Source organism: Bos mutus, chromosome 17 (genome assembly GCF_027580195.1).
Source record: "Bos mutus isolate GX-2022 chromosome 17, NWIPB_WYAK_1.1, whole genome shotgun sequence".
In the NCBI taxonomy this organism is placed as follows: domain Eukaryota; kingdom Metazoa; phylum Chordata; class Mammalia; order Artiodactyla; family Bovidae; genus Bos; species Bos mutus.
The window spans coordinates 67,150,852-67,174,828 of record NC_091633.1 but is presented as its reverse complement, the minus strand read 5'-3'; the positions used below and the strand labels follow the sequence as shown (position 1 = coordinate 67,174,828).

The following is a 23,977-nucleotide window of genomic DNA, read 5'->3' as shown; positions in this document are numbered from 1 at the left end:
GCTTTTCTAAGAACACTTTTTATCTTCTTGAAATTCAATATTCTAGATAATTACCCTCATTTTTAAAAAAACAAATTTGGGATTCATTTCTAGAGCGGCCAGTTTTTCTTATCCTCTCAAAAGTAATGTTGTTAAAGAGTTTATTTCAGTACCTAGCATATTTTTTATTCATCATTTTTATTTTAAAGGTAGCCTTTATGTTGCTATTTCTTTCTCCATGTATGGCCTATCATATAAGTTGAACACAGTCCTCTTTGTTGCCTGGGCAAAGTGATTTGTGGGTTGATTGAATTAGGTACATTTGAAGTGGTGATCATATCATAATAATTATGACAAACATTTATGGAACCTTTAACTTGGAACAGATGCTATGCTAAGCAGTCTTATGTTAATTATGTCATTATGAGATAGATATTTTTATTGTCATTTTTAAAGATGAGGAAACTGAGACTCAGAGGTTATGTAACTTAAATCATACAGCTAGAAAATAGCAGAATCAATGTTTAAACTTATACCTACATATTTTTGTTTTTGGTGATAATTAAAATACCATACTTTGATATGTTTTCAAAGTATTTGCACTTTGAGTTAAACAGTGACTGCAGAGATTAAGCCAAGTTTTTGTCTAAAGACATTATATGATTACTTAATATTTGTGTCTTGAATAAGAAGAAAGTGATGTATATTACCCTCTTATTCAGTTATTTAGAATATACTTTTCATTGTTGCAGTAATTATTCGTTTAAAGCATTTGTGGTCAGTTTGCAGTAATGTTTCTCAGAGTGTGCTTCAGAGATCAGTTGCATCTGTGTCATTCAGGATGGTAGTTAAAAGCACAAATACACATCAGACCCACTGACAGAATCACTAAAATGGGGTCTAGGGATTTTCATTTTTAAACAGTCTGCTCAGGTGATTTGTATGTATACCAAGTCTTGAGAACATTGGAAATGTGCTCCGATTTTACTCTGCCTCTGTGTATTGCCTGTCAGCTTTCCTTTCTCTAAAAGTTGGTTTGCAAACTATAGGTTTCTCAGAGTGTTAAAAACAGTTTTGAGATGGGATGAGCAATCTCATACACTAGTGGTGAAATATAAATTGGTAATGTAAATTTTCTGTTGGTAGGCTTTTTAGGAACTTGTTAAATTGTTCATGAACTTGATTCTTTAGTAAGCCTGCTTCTAGGAATTTATTTTAATGAAGTAAGTCAGAGACTTATTTAGGCACAAGATTTAGGCACAAGGATATTCATAGCGGCATCATTTGTAATGGTGAAAAACTGGAAATAATTGAATTTCAAATATCAGGGAAATGGTTAAAAGTATTTGTTACGTCTATTTGTTTGGGCTACTTTCCAGCCTTAAAATGTCATATTTGGGAAGAATATTGAAGATGTAAAAAATAATCATGATTTAATATAAAGTCTCAAAAAAAGAATATAAAATTGTATTTATATGTCCATACATATATAGTTCATATGATATTAAGTTGAACTGTGTGAAACTGCCATTTTTGTAGATCTGTTGGTTTAATGTCAGCATTTTCATGGAGTTTAACCTACCATGACATCAGTTTTGAAAATACGTATTTGTTACATATTGTAGTGAGGGAGACTGGAAGCAAATGCAACAAATTTATAAAGTGATTATCTCTGGATGATGAGACTATAGATAATTTTAAATATTTCTTTACATGCCTCGATTTTTAAAATTTTTACTAGGTCTTGACCTTTATATAAAGTAAGGCAAAACACGTTTTGTCTTTATTGGTAACAAGTCTAATAAAATTAGTTAGTCTTCACCTTTGAAATGTAGGTCCACAAGGGCATTCAGTTCTATTTAAGACAAATTAAAAATTCTGATCCAAGATGTAGCCTTCTTTATCAGTCCTCTCTACCTAACCCCCTTTTTCTTCAGAAAAAGTAAACATGGGGAAAATATTTTCATGGTTTATCTATCTGTAGCTTGGCCAGATAGTTTAACGTTGTAGAATTCCTGGCAGTTCTTGAAGTCATTAACTGGCCTCTGCCTGTCCTCTACTACAGCTTTTTCTCCTTTGGGTCATCATATATTGCTGTTGCTAAGGCTCTCTCTGTGCGAATGCCTGTCCCTAATGGCTTTAAAACATTACTGTGCTGGAGAAAATTCTTTCTGGACCAGTGTGACTTTCACATTATACTGACCTCATCCCTTAATGATAAATGAATGAACTAATTCTCAACTACAAAAACATGTTTTGTAGAAAAATAGACAGTAGTCTCTAGTTGTTTCATTGCTTTGTCATCAATCATGTATTGGACTGTATTTGTGTACATTCAAGTTTGTATTTGTATATTACTGTGTACAGTAAAGGAAAGGGGCTTTGGAGTTAGGCTAACTTGTTAAATTAAGTCAAGTTTGAGTGACTGAGTTTTGATTATGTGAGGATATTACTGATTAATCTGATAGGATATTTTTGAAGATTGAGAGAATTCACATAAAACATCTAGCACGGTGACTGGCATAAAGCAATAACAAATATTATGTCCTTTTCTAATGAGGCAACATGAGGCTGCAAAGACTTTTCTGAGGTTACTTACCTCTGTAGCAAAAGTCAGATTCATCGACTACTGTAATTCCAATTCTTCATTCCTATCCTGACTCTCATAATTCCTCTACAAGCATATATACATACTTGTGAGTGCACTCATACATAAAGATTCTCCTACTGATTCAAGGTTTATTCTTCCCTTAATTGATTAATATCTCATTAGTTTCAATCTTTTCTAGTTAGATATTGATGCCAATAATGGTAAAAGATTGGTAGGGAAGGTCTTTACTTGATGTAAGTTCATATTCTAATTAGACTGGTGATGCTTTCACGTGAAAGATGCTGTGCTTAAGCCTCTGTGTCAGCAGTTTTACTCATGCCTGTTTGCACTTTTCCAGTAGAATGTAAACTGTTTCCCTAGCTACACGGTGAGAGGCATTGGGTACTTTTTAAAAGTAAGGCATTGCTTACTTTTTAAAAAAACATGGAATCTTCCCCCAGTCAAAACAAAATACACCAGATTGCTTGTTTTATGCTACTGCATTATGTTAACATATGAGTTTTCCTTTGGAGTAATTTAAAAGTGAATATGAAGTTAATTTGATTAATATGAAAATAACCCCTCTTTTGTTCCCTATTTATTTTTCAGTAAAATTTCTATTCTGTAATATGGTCATTACTTTAGTCTTCCATTTATAGATAAAAATATAGTTGCAAAGATTATTTTCTTTTCCCAAGCTTGCTGCCTTTTAGTGTAAAAAAGAAAGAGTATCTTCAATATTTCTGTAACTGAGAAACTTTACCTGAAGTTGCTTACCTCACAGTACCATTTGCGGTGATGTTAGAGAATATACATGCTGTATATTTTATGGAATATGTGCTATATGAGTTTGTAGTGGCCATTATTACGTTTTTTTATGTTTTGAAATTTTAAGAATCAGAACTCATAGGATTTGACCTGAGAGTAAAAAGTATCTGGCTTTCATTACTTTTTAAAATTGTTATTTATAATAAAATTATAATTCTATATATAAATTTGCATGAAGTAAGTAAGTAATTTTGAGGTCATGGTACATATTTTTGCTTAGAACCAATTTATATATTTGATCAAATCTAAGAAGCTTGAGGTTCACAATTACTTTAGCTATTAGAGAAGAAAAAATGCTACCATTTAAACTACGACATGCTATCAATTTCAGAGAAACTAAGATATGAAAAAAATGTGACATTTTGAATCTATGAAATGTTCAGGTGTGTGTGTTTTCAGATTTTAGGGCTCTTTTTTGGTGAGGAGCAAATTTTATGTTGGTGGTTGTTGAGACCCTATGCAATTCTCTATATATGTATAACTTCATCAATTCTTTGTGTTGATTTGTTTGCTTCCTTTGGTATTTATTGAATGCTTTTCATGTGCAGACCTGTGTCACTTTTCAAGTCGCATAAAATTTGTTCCTCTTTGGAGTTTCTATTATATACAAAGTACCTGCCTGCTCAGTCATGTCTAACTTCCAGAGCATTAAAAAAAATTAAGTAATTAAAGGGACTTCCCTGGTGACTGAGATAGTAAAGACTCTGCCTGCAGTGCGGGAGATGGGCATATCTTTCATGCAAAGATGGGCACAATAGAGGACAGAAATGGTATGGACCTAACAGAAGCAGAAGATATTAAGAAGAGGTGGCAACAATACACAGAAGAACTATACAAAAAAGCTCTTCACAACCCAGATAATTATGATGGTGTGATCACTCACCTAGACCCAGACATCCTGGAATGTGAAGTCAAGTGGGCCTTAGGAAGCATCACTACGAACAAAGCTAGTGGAGGTAATGAAATTCCAGTTGAGCTCTTTCAAATCCTAAAAGATGATGCTGTGAAAGTGCTGCACTCTGTATGTCAGCAAATTTGGAAAACTCAGCAGTGGCCACAGGACTGGAAAAGGTCAGTTTTCATTCTAATTCCAAAGAAAGGCAATGCCAAAGAACGTTCAAACTACCGAACATTTGCACTCATCTCACATGTTAGCAAAGTAATGCTCAAAATTCTCCAAACCAGGCTTCAACAATACATGAACCGTGAACTTCCAGATTTTCAAACTGGATTTAGAAAAGGCAGAGGAACCAGAGATCAAATTGTCAACATCTGTTGGATCATCGAAAAAGCGAGACCGTTCCAGAAAAATAGCTGCTTCTGCTTTATTGACTGTGCCAAAGCCTTTGACTGTGTGGATCACGACAAACTGTGGAAAATTCTTAAGAGAGATGGGAATACCAGACCACCTGACCTGCCTCTTGAGAAATCTGCAGATCAGGAAGCAACAGTTAGAACTGGACATGGAACAACAGACTGGTTCCAATCAGGAAAGGAGTACATCAATGCTGTATATTGTCACCCTGTTTATTTAACTTATATGCAGAGTACATCATGAGAAACACTGGGCTGGATGAAGCACAAGCTGGAATCAAGATTGCTGGGAGAATTATTAATAACCTCAGATATACAGATGACACCACCCTTATTAGTTCAGTTGTATCGCTCAGTCATGTCTAACTCTTTGTGACCCCATGAACTGCAGCACTCCAGGCTTCCCTTTCCATCACCAACTCCCAGAGTTTACCCAAACTCAAGTCGGTGATGCCATCCAACCATCTCATCCTCTGTCGTCCCCTTCTCCTCACAACTTCAATCTTTCCCAGCATCAGGGTCTTTTCAAATGAGTCAGCTCTTCACATCAGGTGGCCATAGTATTGGAGTTTCAGCTTCAGCATCAGTCCTTCCAATGAACACCCAGGACTGATCTCCTTTAGGATGGACTGGTTGGATCTCTTTGCAGTCCAAGGGACTCTCAAGAGTCTTCTACAACACTACAGTTCAAAAGCATCAATTCTTCAGCACTCAGCTTTCTTTATGGTCCAGCTTTTACATCCATACATGACCACTGGAAAAACCATAGCCTTGACTAGACCTTTGTTGACAAAGTAATGTCTCTGCTTTTTAATATGTTGTCTAGGTTGGCCATAACTTTCCGTCCAAGGAGCAAGAGTTTTTTAATTTCATGGCTGCAGTCACCATCTGCAGTGATTTTGGAGTCCTAATAAATAAAGTCAGCCACTATTTCGACTGTTTCCCCATCTACTTGCCATGAAGTGATGGGATCAGATGCCATGATCTTAGTTTTCTGAATGTTGAGCTTTAAGCCAACATTTTCACTCTCCTCTTTCACTTTCATCAAGAGGTTCTTTAGTTCTTCTTCACTTTCTGCCATAAGGGTGGTGTCATCTGCATATCTGAGGTTATTGATAATTCTCCTGGCAATCTTGATTCCAGCTTGTGCTTCTTCCAGCCTAGCATTTCTCATGATGTACTCTGCACACAAGTTAAATAAGCAAGATGACAATATACAGCCTTGACGTACTCCTTTTCCTATTTGGAACCAGTCTGTTGTTCCATGTCCAGTTCTAACTGTTGCTTCCTGACCTGCATACAGGTTTCTCAAGAGGCAGGTCAGGTGGTCTGGTATTCCCATCTCTTTCAGAATTTTCCACAGTTTGTTGTGATCCACATAGGCAAAGGCTTTGGCATAGTCATAAAGCAGAAATAGGTGTTTTTCTGGCACTCTCTTGCCTTTTCAATGATCCAGCAAATGTTGGCTATTTGATATCCGGTTCCTCTGTCTTTTCTAAAACCAGCTTGAAAATCTAGAAGTTCATGGTTCGTGTATTGCTGAAGCCTGGCTTGGAGAATTTTGAGCATTACTAGTGTGTGAGATGAGTGCAATTGTGCGGTAGTTTGAGCTTTCTTTGGCATTGCCCTTCTTTGGGATTGGAATGAAAACTGACCTTTTCCAGTCCTGTGGCCACTGCTGAGTTTTCCAAATTTGCTGACATACAGAGTGCAGCACTTTCACAGCATCATCTTTTAGGATTTGAAAGAGCTCAACTGGAATTCCATCACCTCCACTAGCTTTGTTCGTAGTGATGCTTTCTAAGGCCCACTTGGCTTCACATTCCAGAATGTCTGGGTCTAGGTGAGTGATCACAGTGTTATGATTATCTGGGTCATAAAGATCTTTTTTGTACAGTTCTTCTGTGTATTCTTGCCACCTCTTCTTAATATCTTCTCCTGTTAGGTCCATACCATTTCTGTCCTTTATTGAGCTCATCTTTGCATGAAGTGTTCCCTTGGTATATCTGATTTTCTTGAAGATATCTCTAGTCTTTCCCACTCTGTTGTTTTCCTCTATTTCTTTGTAGGGATCACTGAGGAAGGCTTTGTTATCTCTCCTTGCTATTCTTTGGAACTCTGCATTCAAATGGGTATATCTTTCCATTTCTCCTTTGCTTTTCGCTTCACTTCTTTTCAGCTATTTGTAAGGCCTCCCCAGACAGCCATTTTGCTTTTTTGCATTTCTTTTTCTTGGGGATGGTCTTGCTCCCTGTCTCCTGTACAATGTCATGAACCTCCATCCATAGTTCATCAGGCACTCTATCTATCAGATCTAGTCCTTTGAATCTATTTCTCACTTCCACTGTATAGTCATAAGGGATTTGATTTAGGTCATACCTGAATGGTCTAGTGGTTTCCCCCAGTTTCTTCAATTTAAGTCTGAATAGGCAATAAGGAGTTCATGATCTGAGCCACAGTCAGCTCCCGGTCTTGTTTTTGCTGACTGTATAGAGCTTCTCTATCTTTGACTGCAAAGAATGTAATCAGTCTGATTTCTGTATTGACCATCTGATGATGTTCATATGTAGAGTCTTCTCTTGTGTTGTTGGAAGAGGGTGTTGCTCTGACCAGTGTGTTCTCTTGGCAAAACTCTATTAGTCTTTGCCCTGCTTCATTCTGTACTCCAAGGCCAAATGTGCCTGTTACTCCAGGTGTTTCTTGACTTCCTACTTTTGCATTCCAGTCCCCTATAATGAAAAGGACATCTTTTTTGGGTGTTAGTTCTAGAAGGTCTTGTAGGTCTTCATAGAACCATTCAACTTCAGCTTCTTCACCGTTACTGGTTGGGGCATAGACTTGGATTACTGTGATATTGAATGGTTTGTCTTGGAAATGAACAGAGATCATTCTGTCATTTTTGAGATTGCATCCAAGTACTGCATTTTGGATTCTTGTTGACTATGATGGGTACCTAATTTCTTCTAAGTGATTCCTGCCCATAGTGGTAGATATAATGGTCATCTGAGTTAAATTCACCCATTCCAGTCCATCTTAGTTCACTGATTCCTAGAATGTCGACGTTCAGTCTTGCCATCTCCTGTTTGACTACCTCCAATTTGCCTTGATTCATGGACCTGACATTCCAGGTTCCTATGCATCATTGCTCTTTACAGCATCGGACCTTGCTTCTATCACCAGTCACATCCACAACTGTATGTTCTTTTTGCTTTTGTTCCCTCCTGTCATTCTTTCTGGAGCTATTTCTCCACTGATCTCCAGTAGCATATTGGGCACCTACTGACCTGGGGAGTTCATCTTTCAGTGTCCTATTTTTTGCCTTTTCATACTGTTCATGGGGTTCTCAAGGCAAGAATACTGAAGTGGTTTGCCATTGCCTACTTCAGTGGACCACATTCTGTCAGACCTCTCCACCATGATCCCTCTGTCTTGGGTGGCTCCACATGGCATGGCTTAGTTTCATTGAGTTAGACAAACTGTGGTCTGTGTGATTAGGTTGGCTAGTTATACCACCTTTATGGCAGAAAGCAAAGAAGAACTAAAGAGCCTATTGATGAAAGTGAAAAAGGAAAGTGAAATGTTGGCTTAAAACTCAACATTCAGAACACTACGATCATGTCATCCAGTCCCATCACTTCATTGCAAAAAGATGGGGCAACAATGGAAACAGTGACAGACTTCATTTTTGAGGGCTCCAAAATCACTGCAGATGGTGATTGCAGCCATGAAATGAAAAGACGCTTGTTCATTGGAAGGAAAGTTATGACCAACCTAGACAGCATATTAATAAGCAGAGATGTTACTTTGCCAACAAAGGTCCATCTAGTCAAAGATACGGTTTTTCCAGTAATCGTGTATGGATGTGAGAGCTGGACTATAAAGAAAGCTGAGCACAGAAGAATTGATGCTTTTGAACTGTGGTGTCGGAGAAGACTCTTGAGAGTCTCTTGGGTTGCAAGGAGATCTAACCAGTCCATCCTAAAGGAAATCAGTCCTGAGTATTCACTGGAAGGACTGATGCTGAAGCTGAAACTCCAGTTCTTTGCTCAGCTGATGGGAAGAACTGACTCATTCGAAAAGATCCTGATCCTCGGAAAGGTTGAAGGCGAGAGGAGAGGGGGATGACAGAAGATGAGATAGATGGATGGCATCACCGACTGGATGGACATGAGTTTGATTAAACTCTGGAGTTGGTGATGGACCGGGAGGCCTGGCATGCTGCGGTCCATTTGGTTGCAGAGTCAGACATGACTGAGCGAGTAGACTGAACTGAATGCAGGAGATCTTGGTTCAGTCCCTGCATCGGGAAGATCCTCTAGAGAAGAGAATGGCTAACCACTTTAGTATTCTTGCCTGGAGAATTCTGTGGACAGAGAAGTTTGGTGGGCTACAGTCCGTGGATTTGCAAAGAGCCGGCAGGACTGAGAGACGAACACTTTCACCTTCATACAGTAATACATACTTATATCGACAGCTAGATTCAGGCTCTCTGAGGGCTAGAGTGCTTCTTTACGTGTCACATCTGCTTCATTTCCTATCAGGTACTTTGTAATGTATTGTAATTTCTTGATTAATTCAAGCTAATTTGGAATGGCAGGAAAAAACGAGTAGCACATCCACCTCAAAAGAGTATCTATATGATTATGGTTTAATGTAATCAGGAGTTTTGAATTTTAGAGGAATATGATCAAAGTTTGTAACTCTAAAATGAGATATCAAAGGTTTCTTCAAATTACTATCTGAAATTTAGGTGACTTTTCTAGATTTTTTGAGAGTAGAAGAAATCCAGAAAAGCCCAACAGTCTGGCAGCTGTAGCTTGTTACCCAGCTACATAAGTGAATTACTATTTTGAATACTGCTTGTGTAATGGTGAAATGAAGAGGTATCTAGGAGTAAATTAACTGGCTTCAAGCTATGTGCTGCATCCCCAAATTTGTTAAATTTGCCAAATTTGGCAGCTGTTATACTGCTACAGGAGCAATGAGTGGATATTGTACTAAGTAGTTTCTTTTAGAATTATTAAGATATGCGTCAGGCATTTTAGGGCTTTCCTCATAGTTCAGTCGGTAAAGAATCTGCCTGCAGTGCAGGAGACCCAGGTTCGATTCCTGGGTCAGGAAGATCCTCTGGAGAAGGAAATGGCAACCCAGTCCAATATTCTTGCTTGGAGAATACCATGGACAGAGGAGTGTGGCAGGCTACAGTCCATGGGGTCACAAGAGTTGGACACAACTTAGCAACTAAATCACAGGCATTTTAACACACTTTGTCAAATTTTCTGTCTTTTTATTTTCAAATGTTTACTGTAAGAGTTTGGAATGAAAATTGTTGAAAATAATTCAGATGACACTGGACCATTGCTGATGAATTTTATTAAATAAACAAATCTTATCTATAATCTTCTAGTTTTTAAGCTGTTCTTTTTATTGTAAAATAAATTATAGATACAGGTAACTATATAAAATAAATATATACTTTAGTGTATTAAGATGGAGAAGGCAATGGCACCCCACTCCAGTACTCTTGCCTGGAAAATCCCATGGACAGAGGAGCCTGGTAGGCTCCAGTCCATGGGGTCGCCAAGAGTTGGGCACGACTGAGCAACTTCACTTTCACTTTTCACTTTCATCCATTGGAGAAGGAAATGGCAACCCACTCCAGTGTTCTTGCCTGGAGAATCCCAGGGACAGAGGAGCCTGGTGGGCTGCCGTCTATGGGGTCGCACAGAGTCGGACACGACTGAAGCGACTTAGCTGCAGCAGCAGCAGTGCATTAAGATGATATATACTTTTTTGTTGAAGTATATTTGATTTATAGTTTTAGTTTTAGGTCTGCAACATAGTGATTCAATATTTTTATACAGTATACTCCACTTAAAATTATTATAAAATAACTTATTTGTCTGTGCTATACAATATTTCATTGTTGTTCATGTATTTAATAGTTAGTGGCTTGTATCTCTTAATCTGCCATCCCTGTCTTGCTTCTTTCCCCTTTAGTTTGTTCTCTTCATCCGTGAGTCTGTTTCTGTTCTGTTATATTCATTCATTTGTTTTATTTTTTAGATTCCATGTATATCCAGTGTTTGTCTTATTTCACTAAGTGTTAAATAGGCCCATCTATGATGTTGCAAGTGGCAGAATTTCTTTTTTATGGCTGAGTAATATTCCGTATCTTCTTTATACATTCATCTGTTGATAAACCCTTAGCTTGCTTCCATATCTTTGCAATTATAAATAATGCTGGTGCATATATCTTTTCAAATTAGTCTGTTTTTTTTTTTTTTTCTTTTTGATATATACCCAGGTCTAGAATTGCTGGGTCATGTGGTACTGCTATGTTTAGTTTTTCGAGGACCCTGCATACTGTTTTCCATAGTTGACTGCACCAGTTTACATTCTCACTAGCAGTGTGCTAGGGTTCCCTTTTTCCCGCATCCTTGCCAGTGTTTTACTATTTGTAGAATTTTGGTGATGGCCATTCTAACAGATGTGAGGTGTTAACTCATTGTAGTTTTGATTTGCATTTGTCTGATTTTTTTTTTTTTTTGGTAAGAAAACATTTCTGAAGCCTTTATTTACAAAAGCTTTAAAAACAAATAATCCCTCTGTTTTGCAAATGTTTTGTTTAAAAAGGACTACCCAGTTACAGCATTGAAATATCATGAATAAAGAATGTCCAAGGGAAACAAACCAATGTGGCTAACATTTGGAGATTTGCTAATATTCACGATTAAAGTGCAGATGACACACATCATAACTTGTAGTCTGTCATTTCAGGGCAGTTAATGATTACCAAAATGCCTTCCTACACGTGCTGTGGTCTAGGCATATATTCTGCATGGCTAAATATTTCACAGTCTCTTTTGTCAATATATATAAAATAGATTGCAAAGATACACAAAAAATAAATAAGCATTACACTCCTCAGGTAGTTTTATTAGTTATACTGTATATTGCTAATAAATATATATTTTTTGTATTATGTTGTTTAGCACCAAATTTCTCCATTATTTATCTTTGTAGCAATTATGAAAGCTCAATTTTTTTGTCTTCTAATTTAATTTGGTACAAAATATACATAAGGACTTGGCACTCTTTGGATTTGAATGAAATTGATTTGTGGAATCAAGAAATCAAGAGCATCATAAGTATGGCTATAAAATATTTTAAAATAAGGGTAAACAGTGATGAAATAAAAAGAGGCAGATAAGGGAAATGTGCTATCATAAAATAACTGTAGCTTCAACATCTTGGTAACCAGTTTCCTGGCAGACATTAAACATCCAATCACAAAGGATTTTTCCTGAAGGGTGTAAAGCTGGTTGAGCATTAGTGATGTTGAGCATCTTTTTGTATGCATGTTGCTGCTGCTAAGTCACTTCAGTCGTGTCCGACTCTGTGCGCAATACACGGAAGTTTGTCAACTATCCCAGAAGCACCTGCATGTGCCCTGACTCAGTCATAGCTCCATCCTTTCTTTTAAGTAACTCTTTACCTCTGAGTTGATCTTCCCTTGTGGCTCAGCTGGTAAAGAATCCACCTGCAGTGCGGGAGACCTAGGTTGGGAAGATCCCCTGGAGAAGGGAAAGGCACTGGGTGATATGTCCAAGTTTACATAGCTTAATAGTGCTGGAAGTAAAATCTGTATTGTCATCTACTGCTCAACATGGGCTCTTAACCACTGGGTTTATGACCTCAGTTTTATGCAGCTATTTTCACTGTCGATTTGGCTTTGACCAAATGGACAGCTGACCCACTCACTATTCCTGTTCCTAATTGGAAGAAATATGAGAAAGGAGAATGGGCCTTATCTTAAGAAGGGGCTTTTTTGTTTTAAAAACATTTTAATTAACTTATTTTTAATTGAAGGGTAATTGGTTCACAAATACTGTGTTGGTTTTTGCCGTATTTCAGCATGAATCAACCATAGGTATGCATATGTCCCCTGCCTCTTGAACCTACCTCCCACCCCATCCCAGCCATTAGCGGGTCCCAGGGCCTGGGCTTGAGCTGTCTGCGTCGTGCAGCAGATCCCCACTGGCTGGCTGTTTCACACACGGTAGTGTGTGCGATTCCATGCTGCTGTCTCGGCGCATCCCCCACTCCTCACACCATGCCCACCACTCTGTTCTCTGTCTGCATCTCTGTTCCTGCCCTGCAGATAGATTCATCACTGCCGTTTCTCTAGATTCCATATATATGCTTTACTAGATGATACTTGTTTTTCTCTTTCTGACTTACATCACTCTAACAGGCTCTAGGTTCATCTACCTCATTAGAGCTCTCTCAAATGCATTCTAAATACGGGTGAGTAATATTCCATTGCACGTATGTACCACAGCTTCTGTATGCATCCATCTGTTGATGGGCATCTAGGTTGCTTCCATATCCCAGCTATTGTAATAGTGCTGCAGCGAACATTGAGGTACGTGTGTCTTGTTTGTTTATGGTTTTCTCAGGGTGTATGCCCAGTAGTGGGATTGCTGGGTCATATGGTGATTTTATTCCTAGTTTTTTAAGGACCCTCCATACTGTTCTTCATAGTGGCTGTATCAATTTGCATTCCCACCAACAGTGCAAGAGGGTTCTTTTTGCTCCACACCCTCTCCAGCATTTGTTTGTAGATTTTTTTTGACGATGGCTGTCCTTACTGATGTGAGGTGATATCTCATTGTAGTTTTGATTTGCATTTCTCTGATAATGAATGATGTTGAGCATCTTTTCATGTGTTTATTAACCATCTGTACGTCTTCTTTGGAGAAACGTCTGTTTAGGTCTTTTGCCCACATTTTGTTTGTGTTGCTTGTTTTTCTGGTATTGATTTGCATGAGCTGCTTGTATATTTTGGAGATAAATCCTTTGTCAGTTGTTTCATTTGCTCTTATTTTCTCCCATTCTGAGAGTTGTCTTTTCACCTTGTTTATAGTTTCCTTTACTGTCCTTTTAAGTTTAATTAGGTCCCACTTGTTTATTTTTGTTTTTATTTCCATTACTCCAGAAGGTGGGCCATAGATGATGTTGCTGTGATTTATGTCATAGAGTATTCTGCTATATTTTCCTCTAAGCGTTTTATAGTTTCTGGTCTTACATTTAAGTCTGTTATCCATTTTGAGTTTATCTTTGTGTATGGTGTTAGGAAGTGTTCTGATTTCCTTCTTTTACATGTAGCTGTCCAGTTTTCCCAGCACCACTATTGAAGAGCATACCATTTCTCCATTGTATAGTCTTGCCTCTCTGTCAAAGATAAGGTGTCCATAGGGTGTGGGTTTATCTCTGGGCTTTCTGTCTTGTTCCATTGGTCTATATTTCTGTTTTTGTGCCAGTATTGTGCTGTCTTGATGACTGTAACTTTGTAGTATTGTCTGAAGTGAGGAAGCTTGATTCTTCCAGCTCCATTCTTCTTTCTCAAGATTGCTTTGGCTATTCAGGATCATTTGTGTTTCCATACGAATTGTGAAATTTTTTGTTCTAGTTCTGTGAAAAATGCCATTGGTAATTTGATAGGGATCTCATTGAATGTGTAGGTTGCATTTGGTAGTATAGTCATTTTCACAATATTCTTCCAACCTGGGAACATGGAATATCTCTCCATCTGTTTATGTTGTCTTTGATTTATTTCATCAGTGTCTTACAATTTTTGGTATACAGTTCTTTTGTGTCCTTAGGTAGGTTTATTCCTAGATATTTTATTCTTTTTGTTGCAGTGGTAAATGGGGTTGTTTCCTTACTTTCTCTTTCTGATTTTTTGTTGTTAGTGTATAAGAATGCAAGTTCTTATTTCTGTGTATTGATTTTGTATCCTGCAACTTTGCTAAATTCATTGATTTGCTCTAGTAATCTTTGATAGAATCCTTAGGGTTTTCCATGTATAGTATCACGTCATCTGCAAATGAGTTTTACTTCTTTTTTCCAATCTGGATTCCTTTTATTTCTTTTTTTTCTCTGATTGTTGTAGTTAGGACTTATGAAACTACAATAATAGTAGTTTATTATGTTGAATAATAGTGGAGAGAGTGGGTACCCTTGTCTTGTTCCTGATCTTAGAGGGAATGCTTTCAGTTTTTCACCATTGAGAATGTTTGCTGTGGGTTTCATATATGGCCTTTATTATGTTGAGGTAGGTTCCTTCTGTGCCCATCTTTTGAAGAGCTTTTATCATAAATGGATGCTGAATTTTGTCGACAGCTTTTCTACATCTATTGAAATGACCATATGGCTTTTATCTTTCAGTTGTTAATATGGTGTATCATATTGATTGATTTGCATGTATTGAAGAATCTTTGCATACCTGAGATAAACCCAACTTGATCTTTTTAGTGTTGTTGAATTGTTTGCTAAGGATTTCTGTGTCTATTTTCATCAGTGATACTGGCCTATAATTTTCTTTTTTTGTGAAGTCTTTATCTGGTTTTGGTATCGGGGTGATGGTGACCATGTAGAATGAGATTGAAAATGTTTTTTCCTCTGACATTTTTTGGAAGAGTTTGAGAAAGATAGGCATTAGCTGTTTTCTGAATGTTCGGTGAAATTCACCTGTGAAGCCAGCTGGTGCTGACCTTTTGCATTCTGAGAGATTGTTTAACTCACAATTTCAGTGTCGGTGCTTGTGAGGCTTCTTCATAGCTACTGTTTCTTCCTGGTTCCGTCTTGGCAGGAGGAATTTTTCTAAGAATATGTCCGTTTCTTCCAGGTTGTTCATTTTATTGGCATGTAGTTGCTCGTAATAGTTTCTTATGATCCTTTGTATTTCTGCACTGTCTGTTATAGCCTCTCCTGTTTCATTTCTAATTTTGTTGATTTGATTCTTCTCTTTTTCTTGTTTCTTGATGAGTCTGGTAATGATTTGTCAATTTTGTTTATCTTCTCAAAGAACCAGCTTTTAGTTTTATTAATCTTTACTATTGTTTCTTTCATTTCTTTTTCATTTATTTCTGCTCTGATATTTATGATGTCTTTCCTTCTGCTAACTTTGGGGTTTAAAAATACGGAATACTTCACAAGTTTGCGTGCCATCCTTGCACTGGGGCCATGCTAATCTTCTCTGTATTGTTCCAATTCTAGTACACGTGTTGCTGAAGTGAGCACAGAAGGGCTTTTATATTGAGGAGATAGTTGTAATGTGTTGTGTTACTGTCACTTGTGACCTTTTTGTTTTTCTTGGTGCTTCAGGATTTTTATTATGTTGGAGGTCGGTCTAGTGGAATGAACATAAACCTTGGCTCAGACATATCTGAATTTCAAACATGTTACTAAATCTTACTGACTGTAAATATTCAGGCAAATGACCTTAGTCCAAGGCTGTTTCCTATTTTATAAGATGGGAATAGTGATGTCAGGATTGTAGAGTAAATGAATGTGTTGTACATAGCATAGTATTAGCTCCTAGTAGACACTCTGGGGGAAAAGGCAATGGCACCCCACTCCAGTACTCTTGCCTGGAAAATCCCATGGACGGAGGAGCCTGGTAGGCTGCGGTCCATGGGGTTGCTAAGAATCGGGTACAACTGAGCGACTTCACTTTCACTTTTGTGCATTGGAGAAGGAAATGGCAACCCACTCCAGTATTCTTGCCTGGAGAATCCCAGGGACAGAGGAGCCTAGTGGGCTGCCGTCTGTGGGGTCGAACAAAGTAGGACACGACTGAAGTGACTTAGCAGCAGCAGCAGCAGCAGCAGCAAACACTCTGGGAATGTTTGCTGATGACACGAATGTAGTGGAAGTATCTTTACTAATTTGAATATTTAAAAAAAATAACAAAACAGGCTTCTTAAGAAACCTGTAAGATTCCCTACTAATATTTTATTTTTTATATCTGGAGTAATTGAATTGCTATAGTAGAAGAACAAAGACATATTTTATGGCTTTCAATTAATTATTACTATTCTTTTGACTTAACCCTCTACTTTTGTCTAGGGGAAAGGAATAACTTCAGTATGAAGGATTCCTATCCAGGAACTTGGAAGTTCTAAGAAACATTCCTTCAAATAAATCTGAAAATCAGTAGTTCTGGAGAGCAGTGATAACCATTGTTATTGACTTCCCAGTTATTTGAATGGCTGAGTTTAGTGGTAAAATCCTTATTCCGTCGTCATTGTGATAAGGAATTCGAGTTGTGACTAAGCCACAAGGCTGCCTCTTAGTTTTAGATTGAGTGTACAACACAGCATTGTCTGTACTGAAATTGAGGGTGTTTGGAAGTTTGAGAATGTTGTACAACTGCTGCCTTGTTAGGTTTGCCCAGAAATGCTGTTCTATAACCTGAAAAATTTTAAAAATTTCTTGTCTGAAAAATTACAGGTCATTACGTAAGGCTCTAGTTTACTGATTTAATCATTATTACAGTGTTGCTTTATTTTCATGTACACAGAAAAGGTCTTTGTAAGAAAATCATACTTCTTATTATTTAAAAAATAATAGCTTAATCATTACTAAAAAAGGAAGAATGGTTTTGAGTGAATTATATTTGTTTCTTCTTGAATTTATGATTGGGCTGCTTCTTGTAATTAAGGTGGTGTACCTGGTAAAGAATCCACTGCAATGCGGGAGACCTGGATTCGACCCCTGGGTTGGGAAGATCCCCTGGAGAAAGGAAAAGCTACCCACTCTGGTATTCTGGCCTGGAGAATTCCATGGGCTGTATAGTCCATGGGGTTGCAAAGAGTTGTACAAAACTGAGTGCTTTCACTTTCACTGTTGTTTCTTTGTTTCTTGGTATCAGTAGTGGTGATGGTTTTTGCTTTTTTTTTTTGCCTTTTCAGTCACTATAGACATTGGTGAAGAGAAGGCAATGGCACCCCACTCCAGTACTCTTGCCTGGAAAATCCCATGGACAGAGGAGCCTGGTGGGCTGCAGTCCATGGGGTCGCTAGGAGTCCGACACGACTGAGCAACTTCACTTTCACTTTTCACTCTCACGCATCGGAGAAGGAAATGGCAACCCACTCCAGTATTCTTGCCTGGAGAATCCCAGGGACAGGGGAGCCTGGTGGGCTGCCATCTATGGGGTCGCACAGAGTCGGACACAACTGAAGTGACTTAGCAGCAGCAGCATAGACATTGGTGAGCAGTGATACAAACAGGCTAGAATGAAGTTTATTTTACCTGGTTTCAACTATAATTATGTAACTTTTAGAAGTTTATTTATTTTTAATCCATGTGTCTTACAAAGGTCTAGCTAGAGCAGATGTTTGCCTCATTTTTTATAAACAGTATCTTTTTCACTCTGTTGTTTAGATGCATGGTTTATGTCTTTGGTCAGCATTGTATCGCCAGTGCCTGGCACATGTTAGAGTTTAAGTCTTGTGTTTTTTCAGTTCAAATACACATTTTGTGAAGACACCTTGTGTGCAGTGCAGTCAGGCAGTATCTTCCCCCACTGTGTCCACTTAGCCTTCCTGCCAGGAATTTGAAGAAGAAGATGGAGTGATTGTTTCTGAGAGTCTACCTGTGAGTAGTGTTTCTCTGGCAAATTTATCTAAAGGAGGTCATTGTTTTGCCTGAGAGCAAGAAAAGAAATCCAGGCAAGAGTTACCTGGGTTCTAATTGCATAGATACTGACTGGAACTTTCCAGGGACCCAGGCATGAGGAGATCAAGCAACAGCAGATGAGAGCAGGATCCCTAAATTTATAAAAAGCAAATAACAAGATGACATTCTTTACCACGTGTGGTTTACTACAGTTGCCGTGCTAAAAATATGCTCTCTAAGATGGGAACCCTGTTTAAAAAATAGACTCACTAGTTTTCTATAGACAATCCATTTTCTATATTATAGTGGTATGCTTTTTCTGAAGTTTAAAACCTTGTAAAAATGATAGTGAGGCAGAGTAGAGGCCAAAGTTAAAAGATTTGAGTTGGTGCTTGCTCACTGTGATGGTGTTGAGGCTTTTCTTAAAGATGCTGAGTTATTTCTGAAATTAGCAGATTCTGGCTTTCTTTGATCCTGTGATCACTGTCTCTGTAGGTGGTGGCTTCAGATGTTTCTTCTAGTGTGGTTGCTTATGTGGCCACATCGTATTCTTCATCCAAATTCTCTCTACTTGCCACAGGATGTTTCAGGATTTGTTGCTATCTTATCAACTATGGGCCCAGAGCAAAGACTTAAGCCTTCTTCATCCTCTAACAGTCTGATATTGGGAGTCAAGGAAGGCAGAAAGGTTTTTGCATTGTCTTCAGTTAATTGTACATTTTAAATTGAGGTGCTTTATCTAAAGTGAAATGTACAGATGAATTTTGACGAATGTGTATACTTATGTATATGTAACCATAACCAATACCTCTTTTGACATAGAATATTTCTATCACTCCCCATATTTCCCTCATGCTCATTCCATTCAGTCCCCACTTAGGCAGCTACTGTTGTGATTATTATCACTGTAGATTAGTTCTGTGTATTTGTAAATGTCATATAAGTAGAAGTACATAGTGTTGCTTTTTCTGTTTGACTTCTTATGTTCAACATAGTGTGTTTGTCATCCGTGTTGTTGCATGTATCAGAGTGCGTTCTTTTTTGTCTCTGTGTACTATTCCATTGTACAGATACAATTCAGTATATCCATTCTTCTGCTGGTGAATATTGGAGTTGTCTTCAGCTTTGGCTGTTCTGAATAAAGCTGCTATAATACAAGCATTCTTGTACCGACCTTTCTGGTAGACATCTCTCTTGGTTAGGTAGCTAGGAGTGTATGTGCTAGCCCAAAGAGTGTGTGTTTTCATAAGAAACCACCAAGGGGTTTTCTCCGGCGGTGAGACCGTTTTATAAGCCCAGGAGCCAAGTACAAGAGTTTCAGTTGTTTCCTGTTTCCCCAACATTTGGTGGTGTTTGGTTGCTTTTAATTTTAGTAATTCTTGTGAATGAGAAGTTGTTTTTGCATGTGATTTAATTTGCATTTCCTTGATGGCTGATGTTATTGAGTACATTTTCATATGTTTATCAACTGTCTAATAGTCAACTATTAGAGAGTAAATAGTCAACTATTTGTGTTTTACCCATTTTTTCCACTTTTAAAATATTTGAATGGTGAACAGCTGAATTACAATATTGACTGAATTCTGTGATCATTTACCTTTCTAACCCAGATTTCAGCTTTCATATCCAAACCTGACACCCTTCTTGCTCCAAGCAGTGATGATAACCACTCTACCTAAAAGACTTGTGAAAGTGAAGTGCAGGTCACTCAGTCGTGTCCAGTTCTTTGCAACCCCATGGACTATACTGTCCATGAAGTTCTCCAGGCCAGAATAGTGGAGTGGGTAGCCATTCCCTTCTCCAGGAGTTCTTCCCAACCCAGAGATTGAACCCAGGTTCCTCGTATCATAGATGGATTCTTTACCAACTGAGCCACAAGGGAAGCACCGAAAGACTTGTAGGAGATATTCTGCACAGTCGTCGAGTTTTTTCAGTAGACTTCAGTCTTAAACTATCACAAAGAAATAGAAATATCTACTAACAACTTTAGATGGACACTTATAGTTTTATGTTTTAAAAATCTGTAATCACCAAGCTTTTTAGTTTATAGGCTGTGAGAAAAATTATTGAATATAAAGGCAGACCAGTGTGTATTGAAGCTGGATGGAAGTGAGACCAGATTAGGTGTGTCTTGTGTACTGTGCTTAGGAGTTTAGGTTTATCCTACAGAGCAGTAGTTTTCAGAAGTTCTGCAGTCACCCGAGGGTTGCTGATTCTCTCTGTGCACGCTGTTTCTCTTCTCCCCTGCTCTCTCTTCACCTGTTCAATGCTTTTCTCTCATTTGAACAAAGGGTTCGGCATGTAAAAAGTTTAGCAACTGCTGCTAAGTTGTTGACATTTCCTGTTCTGGCAGCAGTATAGAGGGTAGATGAGAGGGGCGGGAGACAATGACAGGGAGATTACTAGGGACGCTATTCAAATCGTTTGGGCAAGAAGCAGATAGCATGTGCTTATTAAGCAGTACTAGAAAGGTGGGATCCAGTGTAAGGCTATTTAAGAGGTGGACTCACGTAGACTTAGGGATGAAGTAAGTGGGTGACAGAGATGTGGGGACAGGCAAGGGTAGTTTGTAACAGATGATGGGAAGCAAGATAATATCCAGATTTCTCCTTTCCCCCCTTATTTAACATTCAGAAAAGTTCCAGGTACAGTACTAAGAATTTATTTTGCCCCAGAACCGTTTGATAAGTCGTCAAAATGATGTTGTCACCCTCAGACACTTGAGTATGTATTTCTTATAAACAGCGACATTCTTTTGAATAACCACAATATAGCCATTAAAATCAGGATGTTGGTATATTAGATTGTCTGTTCTTTAGGCCCCATTTGAGTTTCACCAGTTGTTCAAACAGTATCTCGTATAAGGACAAGAGTCCATTCAATATCATGTGTTGCATTTATGATCATGTATCCAGAATAGTCCCTGATCTGTTTTTTTTCCCCCCATCCCTTTAACTCCTGAAGATTGCAGGCCATTTTGAACTAGGACCCTTAATTTGAGTTTGTTTCCTGTTTCCTCATTTGTGGACTCAGTTCACGGATTTGTTGACAGGAATATCCCAGGAGTGATGCTGTGTTGCTCTCATTGCTTCCTATTAAGTAAGCGTAATTTCAGTTTGTCCTAACACTAATATTCACTTCCAGCCTTCCTCAGTATTCTTACACTGGGGAAACACTTTAAATTTATTCTATCAATGACTCGCGGTAGCTTAACAGTTAAGAGGTAGATACAGTGATTCATTGATAATTGTCAGTGCTCTTTTGAGTATAGGATGCTTTTTCCCCCCTGTGAACATGTTTATATTTGGCAAATTTATTAACCTCTTCTTTTTGTGTAGTTTCTTCCTTCCTACCAAGGATGTCAGCTCCAATTCAAGTTAATTGAGCAGACAGAGGAAATTCGTTTTTTCTTTTTTTTAAACTTTATTAACCTTGTCCAAATAGGCCTTATCACAGATTTTTGCTACTGTACAAGTAAGAGCATTCCTCCTTTCTGCCCCAGTATTCAGGACTAAACATTTTAGCCAACTTTTCTTGGGAAAAATACAACACCCTGGTAATTAAGCTTCCCTTACTTTATCTATTTTAGGGAATTCCCCTGTGGTCCAGTGGTTAGGACTTGTTGCTTTCACTGTTGAGGGCCTGGGTTCAATCCCTGGTCAGAGAACGAAGATCCCACAAGCCACACAGTGTGGCCAAAAAAAGAAAAGAGAGGTTAATCTCTTATCATTCCATGAATTTTGAGAACTCATAAGAAATGTAATACATTTCATGTAACTAGCTTAAACCAAAATGGGACTTAATTTTTCTTCATGTAGACTCAGCAGATTTAATTTAAATAAAGGTTGTAAATTAATTTTAACAACATGAAAATTTATTGACAGTGTTGAATAGTAAAGCAACCAAAACCGTAAGCCAAAGTAATATGAATGAAAATATTGTCTAGACACAATTTTATATAATACTTTGAAAAAGCATTTGCTTATTCAGTGACATGGTCAAGTTCAAATATAGGCCAAACAGTTAGAAAATTACTTCTTTTATTTCAAATATAGGCCAAACAGTTAGAAAATTACTTCTTTTATAGGCTCATATATGCTGAAAGTATTGTTTTTGAATCTTAAAAATTATATTTACCTCTTTTGCTTGGTTTTTGCTTTAGAAATACCATTCAGGGTCAAACATGAGATAAGCAAGCGCATACAAATTTTTCTTTCAACTGAAATGAGAGCAGTTTTTTAGCTTACTATTTTAAATGTTCACTGAATAAATAAAAGATTGTTCAAATGTATGAGAAGTTGAAACTGCAGCATAATGTTCATTGTTTCCTATGAATAGCAGGATATTCTTTTCTTCGCAGAAATCCAGAACTTTTCCGTGCAGATCAGTAAAACTCATCTTGAATGTATTAGACTGCTGCTGCTTACTCTTTTTTTTTTTTTTTTTTCAAGTCAGCTTCTCGCTATCAGATGATTCAGGAAAAGAGAACCTGTTCATTGATACACTTGTTTTGAAAGGGAACGAACCTGAGTTCAGTGTGTTCTGCGGCTTCCCCAGGTGGTTTCTCATGAGACTTGAGACTTGCTGGTATCTTCTTCACTGGAGCTCCAGCAGCAGTGGAAACATTTCAAGTTTCCTTTTTGTAACACAGTGTTTTCCAGAAGGGCATTTTCCTTTTAAATCCAAAAATCTTGTCCCTTGAAGTCAAAACCATTAGAGACTGAAGAGTGTGAAATCTGCAGCCATTCTTCATCTTCACAGTATTACTACAAAACAAACTCTGTTCTTCTGTTGTCTTAAAAGGACCCCTTTCAGCTCACATACCCTGTTGAGAACTTTTCCTTAGCTAAGCCACTGGATTTCTTTACATAGCAGATGATATTCTTTAAATATTCTAGAGTGAAATGGCCTTTGTTTAATGAAGATAACCATTTTGTGGTGTCTTCCAGAACATTTTTATATCATCCTAAGTGTTTTTGACAACAGTACATGAATACCTTCTGTGTCAGGTCAGGTTCCCCAGAGAAACAGATGTGCAGGTAGTCTCATCCAGACAGAGTTAGCTGTTGGGGCATTCCTGCCATGCTCCGTCATTTGTTTTGCTGGGGAAGCCTAGAGGAAGCGTGGCAGGTATTACTGTTAGAGTGGATTCCAGGATGAGGTACCTGGGGGCTATGGAGCAGCTCTGCTCCCATAGCAGATTCTGTTGAAGGGGTATCTGAGCAGTGGCCCCCACACCCTGAATATCCCTGTGGGCTCTAACACCTTTCTGCCTTCTTCTCCACTGTTTGGATCCCTCCTCAGCCTTCTTGGTCAGGCTCTTTCCTCCCACCATCCCCCCCACACACCTGACTCCACTTTATGGCTTTAGAATTGAATTGCTCAGGGGAGAGGATAGTAGAAGGAAGTTGAAGAGGGCAAGCCATTCAGATTTTCTAAATCTGCAACTGACTAGAATACAGTTCCATTCACTGAGAGAAAATAGGAAGAGAATCTAAGAATTCTGAGAGTGCACAGGAATTTGGGTTTTAAAATAATGAATTTGGGGCAACTGTGGGATATCTTGATAAAGCTAGTGGACTCAGTGGAGGAGTTTGGCTGGAGAGTGGAGTTGGTTGTCATTAACTTCTGTGTGATACTTAAAACCCAAGGTTGCAAAGAAATTTCAGAGAAGGAAGGAGCTGGCAGTGAAGAACAAAGGAGCTGCCTGCGGGACAATACCAAGGAAAGGATGATCTCAAGGGAGACTAAGAGGCGTGAGAGTTGTAAAGAGAGGGGAAGTCATTGCCAGTCCTG

At 38.1% G+C, this 23,977-nt stretch overlaps 1 protein-coding gene and 1 non-coding gene across 2 annotated transcripts in view; one reads left to right on the top strand and one right to left on the bottom strand.

Moving 5' to 3' along the window:
- Positions 1 to 23,977, top strand: part of FBXW7 (F-box and WD repeat domain containing 7) — a 131,213-nt gene that overhangs the window by 3,007 nt on the left and 104,229 nt on the right.
- LOC138991548 (U6 spliceosomal RNA) lies at positions 15,693 to 15,799 on the bottom strand. The gene has a single exon (XR_011467520.1). It is a non-coding gene; the product is annotated as a U6 spliceosomal RNA (small nuclear RNA).